Raw genomic sequence first — 12,051 nt, forward strand, 5'->3', positions numbered from 1 at the left:
AGTTGTGGGTTGACAGTTCTTTTCTTTCATCATTTTAAAAATCACATTCTTTTCTGGTCTATAGGATTTGATAGTCATTTGAATCACTGTTTTCTTATATATATTGTGTTATATTTTATGGCTTCTTTCAAGTTTTTTTAAAAAAATTTCTCTTCAGCAGCTTGATTATAATGCATTTGGATATAGTTTTTTAGAGATGATCGTATTTGGGGTTTGTTGAGATTCTTGTGTCTGTAAATTTATGTCTTTAACCATATTTGGGAAGTTTTCAGCCATTATTTCAAGTATTTTTTTCAACATTGGTCTCTCCTCTCTTTTTGGGATTCCAATGCTTAAATGTTAGACCTTTTAATATTATCCCAGAGGATCCTGAGGCTTTGTTTATTATTTTAAAATTGTGTTTTCTCTCTGTTCTTCAGATTGTGTACTTCTGTTGATATGTCTTCAAGTTCCCTGAATATTTCCCTGTCATATTCTGCTCTTAAACTTATCCAGTGAATTTCTTATTTCAGATATTGTATTTTGCAATTCTAAAGTTTTGTTTTTAAAAATAGCTCATTTTTCTGCTGAAAACGTCTATTTTTTCATATATTTCAAGAGCATTCACCTTTGCTTCATAGCCAATAGTTATAACTGCTTTAAAGTCTTTGATTGTTTCAACATCTGCGTCATTTTGGGGTTGGCCTCTGTTTGTTTATTTTCCCTTTAGTATTGAGTCTCTGGATTCTCGAGACTGTTGACTCTGGAGTACGTTGACTTTTTTTTAGGGCAGTCTGGTTAGGAACAAACTACAGTTCTCTGGAGAATGTTGACCTTTTTGCAGTGCAGTCTGGTTAGGAACGAACTACAAGTTTTGTCTCACCTTCTGCTAGCGGTGATTTTGCAATTATGTTTTTTATTCCTTTCGTGCCAGCACAGCCCTGTAGTTATGTTTTTTCCTTGATTTTAACTAGCATTTTACTTGTTCTAATCAATTTCTTATAGGAATGTCAATGTCTACCTAGTAGAGCTGTTGCAGAGACCAAATGATGTACACAGAACCACCTGTACAGTACCTAGCACATAAAAAGCCTTTTAGTAGATGGCATTGTTCTAGTTTCTTCCACTGGACTATCTCTTTGCCTGGTAATTGGAAATTGAGTTAAATTTCCTTTGTTCTGCTGTTGCCCATTTGTAAAAGTTGGAAATGCCTCACTCATATAGCACTCTACCAAGTTACAGTGGTATTTTGAAAGTGTTTGGTATTCTGGAATAATCCTTTTGGATCATCTCAGAGTCTTTGGCTGAAGCTAGTGATATATCTTTTTGTGTGTATGTGGAAAACTATACATAACATAAAATTTACCATTTTAACCATTTTTGTGTGTATAATTCAGTAGCATAAAGTACATTCACAGTGTTGTGTAGCTATCCCCAGTATGCATTTTCAGGATTTTTTCATCATTCCAAACAGTAACTCCGTATTCATTAAACAATAACTCCTCATTCTCTGCCCACCAACCCCTGGTAACCTCTATTGTGCTTTGTGTCTCTATGAGTTTGCCTATTCTAGGTACTTCCTGTAAATGGAATTATAGAATATTTGTCCTTTTCAGCTTGACTTATTTTACTTAGCATAATGTCTTCAATGTTTATCCGTGTTGTGGTATGTATCAGAATGTCCTTCTTTTGAGTTCCTGCTTTCATTTCTCTTGACTATATACAGTGACATATCTTTTGACCTGTCATTTGGATTCATGCCTCCTTGATTGTCGGTCTTCCATCAGTGGGGGCTGTTCTTTGACTTCTTCTAGTGACAGAAGTGAGTCTAGCTTCCTCTCTTTGACAGTTTGCTTTCTAGCTTAAAATGTGGTCTGCGTGTTTAGGAAACAACCATAGATGTCCTACTCTCTTGCTAGTACTGTGCTATCCTATTCCTGAGAACAAAGGGATGAAAGATACCCTCCCTGCCCTTTAGCTGCCCAAAGTCTAGGGGATGCAGTAACAGGAGACCCTGAACCAAAATTAGGTTGGTTTGCTGTTTTTTTTTTTTTTTTTTTTGTCCTTTTTGAGACTGGCTGCACCGCGCTCAGCCAGTGAGCGCTGTGAGCACACCGGTCATCCCTATATAGGATCCGAACCCGCAGCAGGAGTGCTGCTGCTCTCCCAGCGCCGCACTGTCCCGAGTGCGCCACGGGCTCGGCCCTTGTTTTTTTTGTTTTTAATTTATGAATTTTTATATCAAATGTGTTAGAGAAATAAAAATGAAAACACATAAGTTTTTCTTTAAAAATTGTCAAAAAGAATAAGAGTACATGAAACCCACACCATCCTGGAGTGTCCGGGTAATATGAAACAACACATTGGTAAGGGTATTAGAAAGGAAACCAGCAGAAAGCTGTGGTATGGTGAGGAGCTGGGGAGGTGCATGGAAAACCGAATTTGTTGATCCAGGAAGGCTTGGATGAGGAAGAGACGTTTTCTGGGATCCTTGCAGATAAGGAAGAACTCACCTTGGGAACAACTTAGGCAGAGCATCTGGCAAAGGACCTACTGTGTCTGTGCTCTTAGTACCACGGTCAGCTTTGCGTAGTCAGGTCTCAGCTGTGCTTAACTCTGGGAAGGCCTCTCGGAACACCACTGTCATCCCACATTCCGGATTTAGATGATCTCCATCCATTATTTGTTCTCACGGCTTCTTGTGCCTTCCTTCATGTTGTTCCTCTCACTGATGATGATAACTATTTGTGCAGTTCTTTCTGAATGCTTTTCCTTTACTAGTTGTGTCCTATGAAGGTGGATGGGAACACACCTGTATTATTTGCCACTGTGTCCCCAGCACAGTGACTGTCCCTTCATATGCACTTAATAAGTATTTGTCCAGAAATGAAAGAATGCCACTTGAGTATCATCTACTGGAGCATTTAGTTTTTGAAAGCAGCAGGGCTCAGACCTGGTATGACCCATCTCACATTGCAAAGTCAGCTTTTCCTTGGCAAGAGAACACCAGCCTGGTCACCTGGGGTTGAGATGGGTTCACAGTAACTGAGTTACTCAGGAAGGGCCGTCCAGGGCTGGCTGACTGGATAAGATAAGAAGGTAACACTGTCTTTGTATCTGTTTTTGGAATGAGTAGTTGTTTGCCTGACTTAGGAGTCAGTGTGTGGCATGGGCTCAGGAAGCAAAACATGATAACCCTGGAAGGTAAGAAGAACCCAATATAATAGGATAACGGGGCACACATTTTTTTTATAACCTGCTCCAGAGGCACCTGATCAGATTGAGTGTGCAGGAGGCATGCTGGGGTGCTAGCGGTTCAGATTTGAAATACCTGCGTTAGGTGTTCTTAAATTTCTTTTCAAGCCACAGGTCTTTTGAGTTCTAACTTGGATTAAGAAGTAAAAATGAGGGGCCGGCCCGGTGGCGCACTGCTACAGTGCGCCGCTTGGGAGTGTGGCGGCGCTCCCGCCAAGGGTTCGGATCCCACATACAGACCGGCCGCTCACTGGCTGAGCGAGATGCGGGGGCAACACCAAGAGTTGCGATCCCATTGCCGGTCCCGGTCCGGTACGGGCGCGACACTGAGGGTTGCGATCCGTTGCTGGTCACGAAAAAAAAAAAAAAACAAAAAAAAAAAAAAAAAAAAAAAAAAAAAAAAAAAAAGAAGTAAAAATGATTTGTACATCTCCTGCCCCCCAAATGTTGGGGTTTGCATCATCAACCTCTGTGGAGAGACAGAGGTCGACTGTAGAGTAGATAGTCATGTCCAGGGATGTCCAGCTTGAAGAGAAACGTACGCAAAAATAAGAATTTAGAATGGATGGAACTTCAAAATTATCTGGCAGAAAAACCTTCTAATAAATGAGGCAGCCAGGAGCCAGGAAGGGGAAATGGCTGCCTGAGTTCGAGGTAGAGCTGAGAGCGGCACCTGTTCGTACCTAAGAACCAGCTGCTACCTTTCCACTGTAGACCTCTGCTTACAACTCCCAAGCCAGGAGGTGATTCTCTCTCTCTCTCCAAAATGATATCCCACTGAAAGACTGTATTTAAAATGGGCGTTTATCCAGAAGAGGGTCACCCAAGGTGGTGAAGGGTTTGAAAAATCACACAAACCTAAGGAACAGGTGAATTTATTCAATAAACAAATGTTTATCCAGTATATACTGTGGGCCAGTTTTCTAAGTGCTGTGGATACAACGGAGAACCACAAAGAAGTCCTCATTCTCATGAAGGTTATAATTCTAGTAAGGAGCAGACCATAAACAGGTAACTTATAACTGACTATGGTGATGGCCTGTTCTTAGAATGAAAGAGTACAGTAATGAGATAGAAAGTGGTTGTGTTCTTTTGGCCCTTTTATTTGTGGGGTCAGCAATGGCCTCTCTGAGGTAGTGACACTGGAGTTGAAACCTACACAATGAGCAGGGCCTGCAGGACCTGTAAGTGGGGAGTGATGAAGAAGGGGGCCTGTGATACAGGGTTCGGGTCAGGTTGGAGAAGTGGGCAGGGAATGGATTACACAGGGCTTGTAGGCCACAGAGGAGTTTGGGTTTTGTCTTTAGTGCAGTTAGAAGCCATTGGATCTAATTAATATTTTAAAGAGAACACTCTGGCTTGTGTGTGGGGTTTTGTGATAGTCCAGGTGAGAGATGATGGGGCCAGGGAGCAAGGTAGCAGGAGCAGAGATGCTAAAATGTGGTATGATATTTGGAAGGACATCTGAGAGCATGAGGGAGAGGACAAAGAGGAATCAAGTGTGACCTCCAGTTTTTGGCCTGAGCAGCTGGGTCGATGGTGCTGCCCTTAACTTGAGATGGGAGAGCCTGGGGAAGGTTGAATAAATTACTGAATCTACAGAAGGCTAAGAGGTGAATGAGTTATTATTGATTATTTACAAACGTCTGGAAAGATGTTCCCTGTAGTGTTATCTATAATAGCAAAAAAAGCAATAGTAAACAAACTGGAATATAACCTGAATGGGTCATTGTTAGGAGATTGGTAAGTTATGGTATATCGACATGACGTAAATATTGTGCAGCTGCTAAACATGATCATTGTCCAGATAAAAGACAGAAAAATATTTAATAAAATCAATGAAAACAATCAATATATGATTTAGAAAAACTATGTAAACATGTGTATGCTTATTGATGAAACTGGAAGATGAATATAAAAATGAAATTTGTAGTAGAATGATGAATATAAGTTATTTTTAATGAATATTTAATATTGCTTTTTCAATGTAAAATCATTTCAGCTTTATTGAAAGAAAAAACTTAGAAAATCTGAATAAAAAATGTTCACTGTAGATAATTTGGTCTCAGTAAAATTAACGTAAAAAGACATTAAATATCACCCATAATCCCAGAAATAATCATTGTAAACATTTCAATATATGTACTATTAATATTTTTCAGGGTGTGTGTGTGTGTATCTATGTATCAGCATATGTTTAAGTGGATTTGTGTTGTACACACATTTCTGTAATTGGCTGTTTTACACTTTCAGTAAAGGGTGAACATTCATCCAAGTAATTACATTTTTTTCTACATAACATTTTTTTTTTTCCTTTTTGTCTTTTTTCGTGACCGGTAACGGGATCGCAACCCTCAGTGTCGCGCCCGTACCGCGACTGGCAATGGGATCGCAACCCTCGGTGTCGCGCCTGCACGGCGCTCAACCAGTGAGCGGACCGGTCTCTATATGGGATCCGAACCCTCAGTGGGAGCGCCGCCACGCTCCCAAGCGCCGCACTCTACTGAGTGCGCCACCAGGCCGGCCTGTTCTACGTAATATTTTTAATGACTGTTGTATTTCTTCATATGGGTATACAGTAAGTGATCCAACCCATCTCCTTGCTGGGTATGCATGTGATAAAGGCTTTTGCTGAGTATTGTCACAATGCTTTCATGATTGCTTTCACCAATTTACAGTGTCACCTGTTTGCCCAAAAAAGTAACACATTTTTATTTTTTGTTTTATTTATTTTGTTTTGTTTTGTTTTGTTTTGGCAGCTAGCCGGTTTCAGGATCCGAACCTGTGACCTTGGGGTTACCAGTACCATACTCTCTCAAGTGAGCTAATTGGCTAGCCCAAAACATTATTTTTAGATAATAAAAAAATGCTTTTTTCATATTTCTTTTGATTTTCTTAAAAGCCCCAAGTCAACCTTTCCCCTTCCCTCCCCTCCCCATTATTTATGCAGGTCTCAACAGAAAATGAGTAAACCAGATCACTTTTAAGGGTTCTTTGAGCCCAGAGTTTCCTCAGGTCATTTTTTGCACATTGTCCTTCATGAGTGACTCCTCATAGGGTCTCCACTCCTCTCTTAAGGCTGTGAAATGTTTAGATTATACTGATTGTGTGCCTTGGGATTGTAGTTATTTAACATGAGGAATTTTAGCAAGAACTGAAGCAAAAAATATTGAAAAATTTCAGGTCTCCCTTAAGCTTTATAAATATTTGTGGCCTGTTTGAAAAATCATGCATTTTTCTCTCCCATGCAGTCTATTAACTTGTCAAGGTACCTCATTTAGAATTTAATTTGAAATAAGTTGTCAGACTTGACTACCTATCTATTTTGATGATGAATTTGTTTTCACCCTTTAATGAAGCCTCATTCTCTAACTTTCCACTTTTGTGTTGGGTGCTGAAGAATGAGATTTTTACTCTGTGTGTTCTATTCCATTTGATTCCTTCAGTTGCTAGATCATCTTCCAGTTTTATTTATATTTGCTGAATTTGAACACATTTGCAATTTCTCATTGTTCACTGGTGCTACTTGAAAAATTCTCCCAGGCTGTTTTTACTGGGGTAACTGTCATGTTTATACTACATTTTAAGAAATGACCATCTTTTTAATTTGCTGTGTAAATGCATTTAATTTTTAAGAGAGCAGTTGTAAAGTTGTGAACTTGACATCTATACACTTGAATATGCATAATTACACAGTGCTCTATCTACTTCCAATTTTATTCTGGGCTGTGTGTGTTTAAGAAGCATAATTTACCACCTCTGGCAAGAATAAAGGCACCTTTGCTATCTTCCCTTTTCCTTTTCTTTAAGCTGTTACTACAAGTCTAGTTATGTCCCCAGAGAGAGGTGGGAAACATGTCTTTGCTGTTCGAAGTCCATTTCTCAAGGGGACATCAATACCCACGTGGATCCTATTTACATTGTAATTGGTGGCTGGCTGGCTGTACAGCTGTTTCAACTTAAACCCAAGACAGTTGCTATGGAGATGGTTGACTAGAAATAGGTCATGCTTAAGTCCTTTTTCCCCTGGATATAAGGGAGTGCTGTAACTCTGGAAATTGTCTCAGTTGAACAGAAAATGTGTAGGTGGACAACCACATCCAAAAAAATGTTTCTCTTTTTAGTAGGAGATGTATCACAGATGCTGGTCCACTCATGTTCCTGTTTCTGTAAACAGCACACCTGAAGATTATTCCTCTTAATGAAAAGGAATTAGAGATGACATAATTTGCAGTATAACCTTGATAAACTGACTAATATATGACTCTCAAAGGATGTTTATTTCGTAAGTTCCTAAATGTAATGGAATAGCATTTATTTTCAAGACAGAACCAGGAGTTCAAGAATAAAACCTTAAAGAATGACACCTGGAAAAGGAAGGCATCCAGTGACATTGGATGGGATTTGTCATTAATTTGGCCAGAAGATATCTTGGCTTTCCCGGGGCAACTTGGCTACGATGAACGAGGCCCTACCTCAGATTTCATGAGTCCTCAATTGTGTGGTGACTCGTCTTTCCTTCTTCGTGTGTCCACTGGGAAAATGGTTCCTGACTCTGCATCTGCCCATTTTGATGGTGATCATGGTCCATCTCACAGAAGGGCAGATGTGTAGTTTGGTTCCCTTACAGGCGCCCAAGCTTCGTCTTGTTCGAGAACGTGGATTCCTCCCGCATTCTGTTTACCCCCCTGCTGGTCCCACCCTCACGGTGTTTTTCGCTTCAGGGAATGGATGAGTTTATGTGTGGTTGGTTCTCACGTCATGACTGTGATGGAAGATGATAACTACATAGTCTTCTTGAGAATTCTTTGGAAGTGACACATGTCCTAAAACTTCCTTCACCTCTTACCCCCTGGGCACTTTTCTCAGCCTGTCAGTATTCTGAAAAGAGTAATCTGGTGGGTGGATGGGGCTCAAGCTGAAGAAGTACTGGGGGTAGAGTTTCACTAATTAGAACATATGTTCTTTGAAAGCTCTGGGAGAATATTGGGACATACACTAATGTACATTAATGATAGTAATAATGATAGCTAACACTTGTATAATTCTTACTCTGTACCAGGCACTGTTCTAAGCACTTTACATACTTAATCCTCACAACCACCACAGGAAGTAGATAGTAGTATTTTATTTCCATTTTACAGATGAGTAAGCTGAGTCCTGGAGAGGTTAAATAAGGAGCCTGAGTTCCTGTATTTTGTAAAAGATGGTACTGTTTAAACTCAGGCAGCCTTGCTCCAGGGTTGGGTGCTTTACCCCTATGCTACTATGAAATATATATTAACATTTAAGAAGAATAATCTTTTTTTTTTTCTGCTTATCATAGTGCAGAGGGTAATTTGCTCCTTCCCGGGATGTCTGGCAATGTCTGGAGACGTTTTTGTATGCCACAGTTGTGGTGGGGGAGGGAGGGTGCAACTGAGGGTCTATGGGCAGAAGTCAGGGGTGCTGCTAAACATAGCGCAGTGTACAGGAACCCTTCCTGTAACAAGGAATTATCTGCCTAAGATGTTGGTAATGCCAGGGTTGAGAAAACCTCTTATAGTGGTACATTGTCTTCTAAAAAAGTCCCCTAGTTCTTTGCAGCGCAGTGTACAGGAACCCTTCCTGTAACAAGGAATTATCTGCCTAAGATGTTGGTAATGCTAGGGTTGAGAAAACCTCTTATAGTGGTACATTGTCTTCTAAAAAAGTCCCCTAGTTCTTTGCCCTTATTAAGTGTGTGTATGTTCTTCCAGACTTTTCTTCTGATTATACTAGCATACGTTCTTATGCGTACATTTTACAGAAACAGAATCAAATATGTGTTCTGTAGGTTACCTTTATAACATTATGCACATATTTCCATGTCAGAGTATATTTTGATAACCAGCTATATAGTATTCCTTTGTATGGTTGGGCACCAAGGACAGTGGGTTATTTTGTAACTTTTAATTAGTAACCAGTGGGCATAGCTACACTTTTCATACATCTTTGTATACTAGCTTTAGGTCTTATTTTTTTGGGCCAAAAATCTAGGTTGTGGCCCTTGATTGAGGACAGTGTTGTCATGGTGTCCCCTTTCCCATGCTCTGGCCAAAGTGTGTTCTTTCTTTTTCACTGTGCAAATTAGTCAGATTGATGATCATCATAAAGTTCCATGACTTCAAGTCTTATAAGCTGGTAGTATGTTTGGGTGGGTTGCTGGGGTAATGTGAAAGATTTCAGAAAAGAGGGATACTAGGAAAAATGAAAAGGAGATGGGTAGAATGAAAGTGAGTGAGTGTGTGTGTGTGTGTGTGTGTGTGTGTGTGTGTGTGTGTGTGTGTGGGGGGGGGAGGAAGTAGAATGAGAAACTATAGCATGTGTAAGGTGGTACCTGGATCCACCATTTTGAATTTTAGAGACATTTTTGAAGGAAAATGAGGTAACTAGGTTCACACTTTATACCTTACTTTTTGCAATTAAATAATTAATTGTAGCATATAAGGTAAATAATTTAAAAACCATCAGTGTACCAACTCTGTATACTCTGAGGATTGCAGGGAGTTGTGGCTCCCCTCCACAAATGAGGCTCAGTGCCTGGCATGTAGTGGGTGCTGTGCATATTTATGACCAGGCTGAATTGAGGGGAAAGGAGTGAAAAGGGTATGGACTGAGAGGCCCCTGGAACAGCTGCCCTCGGGTCTTCTGTATGTAAGCCAACTCCATGGCAGCTCCCCTCTGACGAAGGGGTAGGAAACATGGGGGGACTTCTGCCATTAAGGCTTGTGTTTGGCTGTCTCTGCTAAAGCTGTGCATATATACATGCTGTGTGTGATTCAGCAGTTTCTCTCCACAGTCAACAGAAAGTGTACATTCAGTAGAAACGCATATTTATATTTACCAAAAGCCACGAACTCTTCTAAGAATATTCATAGAGGCAGCACTATTCATAATAGCCTCAAACTGGAGACTGCCCAAATGCCTGTTAGTAGTAGAATGGTAAACAAATCATGGGGATTTTAAAAAAATTTATAATGAAATATTTCAAAACACAAAAAGAGTATGAGGGAAAAAAGGCATTCTATTTTTGCCACCCAGATTTAACAAAGGGTAACATATTGCCATATTTTGCCATATTTGTCTTTTTTAGCTTTTTATGTTTTTATATCTGATTTAAATGCTAGAGATTTCTGGTGGCGGTACTTAGTGCTGGAGTGTGTTAGAGTCTGGTGAGTGGTCTGAAGATCCTCCTGAAACACGAGAATGGGATGAACTTTGCTTTCCACGGACATCTTCCCTTGACATCAAATGAATTACCTGTGACTGGCACCTAAACATTGATTAGTCCATTCAATGAGAGCAGCCCCAGATTAGTTTCTGCCATGCCACGAATGAAATAGAGAGAAGCTATGCCTTTCAGTGCTCCTGCTCTCTGTAAAATAAAACATCTTGCAGTAGTGTCATTTAAGGACATAATGGCCTTTTTTTTGTTGAAATGTAAAAAAAATTTGGCTTTTTCCATAAAATTGTGATTGAGATACCTTGAATGTTTTGATTGTGTTGCTGTGCACAAAGAATAAACAAGAATGGGGTTTTCAGTGATTGCTGTAATTGTTAGTGGAGACACATCCTCCCTTCACTTGCACTCAACCAAGCTCATCAAAATGCAAATAACCAAGAGTAATACTGTCCTGGGGATGACCTTGAGTCAGCTCTAGTTTATATTAGAAGAACCACTTGCAAGCTTTTGTTCTTTAGTTAGTATTAGCAATAGTGAGGATTAGTTTTTGTGGCTCTCCTGTGACTGTCATAGACATGGTGAAACTGCTTCCCTTTACTGACTGCTTGCTAAGTAGTTAGCCTAAGTTGCTAAGGGCATAGTCCTAAGTCCTTTATGTATGTTCTGTTTCGTTCTTGTAATAACCTGAGATGTAGGTGCTATATCTATCTACAAATGAGAAAGTGGGCTTGAAGAGGTTAAATAAGTTGCCAGGGTCTTACCATGAACCGCAGAGCTCCAAAGTCTATCCTCTTAACCATTCACTAAACAGGACCACTTGTGCTATTATTTTGGTTATAGAATCATAAAGTAGGAATTAAGGTCCTAGTAGTAGTTTACTGAGCGCTTCCTAGTCTGATTTTATTTAACCTCGTCCATATTCTGAATTAGGTGAGGCAAGTGCTTCTGCTCCCATTTCACAGATGAGGACTTGGAGGGGCCAGATGAGTGGGTAGCTTGCCCAGGGTCACACAGCTAATGTTGGGCTGGGAATTGAACCAGGGTCTTTTGAAAACATACCCATTTTTTCCTCTGTGCTTCAGCTTGGTCTCTGACCATCTTCGTTGAACTTCAGCCCCCACTTTTAACTCTTTTTCCCCATTGTATTAGTCTGTTTATGTTGCTTATAACAAAGTACACGGAACTGGGTGATTTATAAAGAAAACAAAATTTATTGCTTACATTTTCTGAGGCTGGGAAGTCCAAAGTCCATCTGGTGTTGGCAATAGTGACCCAGGGGTCTCACATTGCAAGATGGTGGAAGCAGAGAAAGCAGGGGGTGGAGGGGGAGACAGAGACAGACTCTCCTCTTCTTTTATTTATTTATTTTTATTTTATTTTTATTTTTTTGTCTTTTTTGTCTTTTTCCGTGTCCGGCAACGGAAAGACAGACTCTCCTCTTCTTTTATTTATTTATTTTTATTTTTATTTTATTTTTATTTTTTTGTCTTTTTTGTCTTTTTCCGTGTCCGGCAACGGATCGCAACCCTCAGTGTCGCCCCCGCACCGGACCGGGGACCGGCAACGGGACCGCAACCCTCGGCGGTGCTCCCGCCCCTCACTCAGCCTGTCAG

General features: G+C 40.2%; 1 protein-coding gene across 3 annotated transcripts in view; it reads left to right on the plus strand.

Moving 5' to 3' along the window:
• Nucleotides 1-12,051, plus strand: part of SUMF1 (sulfatase modifying factor 1) — a 93,561-nt gene that overhangs the window by 25,968 nt on the left and 55,542 nt on the right. The window lies entirely within an intron of this gene.

Source organism: Galeopterus variegatus, unplaced genomic scaffold, assembly GCF_000696425.1.
Source record: "Galeopterus variegatus unplaced genomic scaffold, G_variegatus-3.0.2 Scaffold953, whole genome shotgun sequence".
Taxonomy (NCBI): domain Eukaryota; kingdom Metazoa; phylum Chordata; class Mammalia; order Dermoptera; family Cynocephalidae; genus Galeopterus; species Galeopterus variegatus.